Source organism: Amphimedon queenslandica, unplaced genomic scaffold (assembly GCF_000090795.2).
Source record: "Amphimedon queenslandica unplaced genomic scaffold, v1.1 AMPQUscaffold_12545, whole genome shotgun sequence".
NCBI classification, from domain to species: Eukaryota; Metazoa; Porifera; class Demospongiae; order Haplosclerida; family Niphatidae; genus Amphimedon; species Amphimedon queenslandica.
Window position 1 is genome coordinate 8,610 of NW_003547218.1, and position 3,838 is coordinate 12,447.

Here is a 3,838-nt window from a genome sequence, read left to right on the forward strand (position 1 = left end):
GTTGATCCAATAGAAGAAATTATACTGGATAATGATGATCCTAAACATGTTACCGGAAAGGTATTGTATATAATAAGGATCGTGTCAGTATCACATTATTATTGTTTTCACAGCTTTCACAGTTGAGTGGAGTTCCTGTTGAGTATATCTCTTTTTCACTGGTTAATCATTAAAAATTTTTAAATTTACTCTCTCTCTTTGACTCTATTAGGAAACATCTTTTCCAGTTGAAATATCATGTCTTGATATTGAGAATAAGTTGGAATGGTATTCCATCAATTCAGACAGCTACTTATTACTGATATATGGTGATGGATGTGTCATATATTACAAGTACTAATGAACACACACACACATTATGTATACACACACACTTACATACACCTCTTACTGTTTATAATTATTTAGAGACAATAGAGAGACAATGAAAGAGTTAACAGATAAAGAGAGATCAGAAATACAAGAGGCAGAGGAGGCAAGGTCAGTAAACCTCATGTTTCATCATGTACATGACTACATGTACAATCAGCTCATTACATTCCTCATCACTTATACCATTTATCATATTGTAGGTTGAAGAGGATTAGAGAATGCAAATCACAGCCTAGGCACAGATATTGATAACAGGATTGACTGAAATGGATTAGTTTAATTTTTAAGTGTCATATTAATTTTATACTTTACTCTGCCGAAATTACTTGCTATTACATGTATATAATTTTTCTCAATTAATACGGTCATAACACAGTGCCTCTATTACATTTTATGCTTCTTTTATGCTTTTTCAGTGCCTAGTGCTGTACATGTATATTGGCTGTTTCAACTCCACCCCTTGGACCATTATTGACCATACAGCACTCTATTGTGATAGAACAGTGCTGTCAGATAATTTAGCTTTAATTCAAAATAATTAAAACAATTATTACTGCTAATCACAAAGAAAGAAACAGAAATCCACTATATAAATCAACAATATACCATCAGTCACAGTTTGCTGTCCTTTTTCTAAGTATACAATTGAAGCAATAGATACGTTGCACAGTCAGAGTTGGTCCAATACCTAATGTGAGCTGTGATTGAGTTTAAGTAACTGTTCTCTTTCAGTCCGTCACAGAACATAAAATCAAGTCCCTCATTTAATCGATCTAAAGATAATAAGTATATAATATTATAAAAAATGGATCTAGTGCGTGTACATGTATCTCCCTACCTTCAGGTAGTATTTCGGTGTCATCAAAAGCCTATAGGAAAATAATAAATAATATTGACTATAGCCTATTATCCAATACAATGAAATTATTAAAATATTAGTTATTTGTAAAAATGCATATAATTCTATAGAAATCACTCAAGGATTATAATATGTACTGATGTTTCATTAATAGCTTACCTACTTTATCATGAGGTAAATGATTTACAAGTTTCAGCGCCATTACTAGAAGCAACACTTAACTACAGCTGATATCAGTGATTGTGTCCAGCTGCTGCTACTGCTCTTAGTACTCTGTGTCACTTCTGGTGTCTTGGGTCCTTCAGCTAGACTGATTGATTTCTGCGTTGGTTTGCTACTAGCAGTGTCCATCTTTACTGGCTTCACTTGAGCATATACTGGACTCCAAATAATAGGCCTGGATTAAAATTAACAAGTATAAAAGATATCAAAATTTGATTTTAACATCAAACACAGGCAACAAGTATAAGAATAAATACTGTACCATAAACCCATCTCATAATAGCAGGCTCTACATGGACACTACATTATAATCATACATGTAGTTGATACTAAACTCACCACAGGATCTGAAAGATGATGTACATTATGAATCTGTTAGCAGAAGCCAGCAGTGAATCAGCTCCTTTGCTTTCCTTCACTAGTGAACTATGTTTCATTAGCATTAAGAGTATACCCAATGGAGACCCAACAGCAAATAACTGATCCACTTCAAACTTTATAGAACTGAACCCCTATCTTTATCCCTAGCTCTGATTCAAGTTTTGGAAACTCTTATTCTTAATTTCTGTAGCTCTTCAAACTTTTCATCAGACTCATTTTTAAATGGATGATCTGGCGGGAAAGGAAAGCTGGTAATTTTTTAAACTCTCCAGACTTGAATTGATATATATAACTATCCCCTTTCCTTTAATCTCTCTTTTTCCTCTCTCCTTCTTTTCTAATCAAAATAAATGCCCATTTCTTCCTCCCTCCCTCTCCTACCTGTTAAATCAATGTCCATTGGTATACAATCTCTTTCCTTTTCTCCAGTAGTCCATTGATACAACAGGTCTCATACATCAGGTCATAGCATATTACGCTACCAAGCAAATGAGCAAACATTGATACTGTCCCAATATTTGAAATAAAATCAAAATTACGTCTTGTAAATTCGTTGTACGTATTTCTTGTGCAGCTGCCAATGCAGAATAACCATCAAGAATCTACAACAAATACACACCATTGTTAGTATATCAATAGTATTGCTAGTGTATATGTACAAGTAGTTCATACGGTATTCATAATAGTTTATTAAATACTGGAAGCTGCTAACCTCAGATCCAAACCGAGGGCTAAAGTAGAACATAATGTCAAGTATAGTCATTCACATGATGTGGAGTAACACTAGCCACGGCATCTACTAAGAAATGTACCACATATGTATAGGGTATTATGTCAAAAATTAAAAGAAGAGAATTCCCCATTTTAAATTTTCTTTCTGATGCATTTACATGTTGTTTAGAAAGTATGAGCTGATTTCAATCAAGGTTGGATTTTTTACAAGTTGCTCCATAAGTAGGAGTCTGTGTACAGGAATTTTGGCTAAATTTCGTCAAAAATGAAAAGGAGAGACTTCTTTATTTTTATAATTTTTTTCCGATACATATGCATGTTTTTATATTGTGCATTAAGTTTGAGCTGCTTCCGAACAAGATTGGATTTTTTACAAATATTTGAAGTGGCTCCAAAATCAGGCCAAAGACCAAAGGCTATCATCATCCTTTGGTGATTGGCCAAAATTTGTCAAAAACAAAAAGGAGACTTCTTCATTTTAATAATTTTTCCTGATACATATTATACATGTACTTATGTTGTGTAGAAAGTTTGAGCTGATTCTGATCAAAAGTAGATTTTTTATAATTCTTATTAATTTTCAACTGGGCTATACTATGGATTTAGTTAATAGCATAAGTATAATAGTAACTAATGCTAAAGAACAATAATAAACAAGGATATTATTATAATATAATGCTTTACCTGTAGTTTCTGATGTAAGAGACAACAAGACATGTCAGGATGACTCTTCCCTAAACTGAGACAGTTCATGTACATAATGTAAACTGATAGTTAATTATAGTTACCTTGGTAATGCTATACCATTCTCCCACCTGTAGCGCAGTTCCTGTATCACTTCATACCAAATATGAGCCATTGCTTTAAGACCTAGAGACACAGAATACAATATGACCTTTGATAGTGTGTGTACATATGTAGTGGAATGTACATGTACATGAATATTGAATGTACATTGTGTATGTCACAGTAAGTTTATACATACCATAATCATTATGAATGTTACAGAAAGCTTTGGCTAGACGCATTGTGAGACTATTAGGAGGAGCTGACTTTAATTCACAAGTGAGAGAATCCTTAAGATAAATAATGATAGCATGATTATTGTGTAATGAAAAGATAAGACAAACTTCAGTTAATTGTTCATGGCCAGAGACACTGCTACCAGGAACAGAATCAGGAAACAAACACTAAAAACAGAAACAACACAAGGAAGGAGACAAAAACTAAGAGAGGAATAAACTATAACTCCAAACCTCAAGTATTTCATCT

The 3,838-nt window shown here is 33.2% G+C and overlaps 1 long non-coding RNA gene across 1 annotated transcript; it reads right to left on the bottom strand.

Annotated features, from left to right (window-relative positions):
- Positions 1-919: 919 nt before the first annotated feature.
- LOC109587515 (uncharacterized) lies at positions 920-3,838 on the bottom strand. Its single transcript, XR_002187652.1, has 11 exons — positions 3,823-3,838; positions 3,697-3,756; positions 3,552-3,642; positions 3,355-3,436; positions 3,251-3,305; positions 2,547-2,633; positions 2,216-2,436; positions 1,793-2,065; positions 1,391-1,628; positions 1,211-1,241; positions 920-1,145 (listed from the first exon to the last, which is right to left on the bottom strand). It is a non-coding gene; the product is annotated as an uncharacterized LOC109587515 (long non-coding RNA).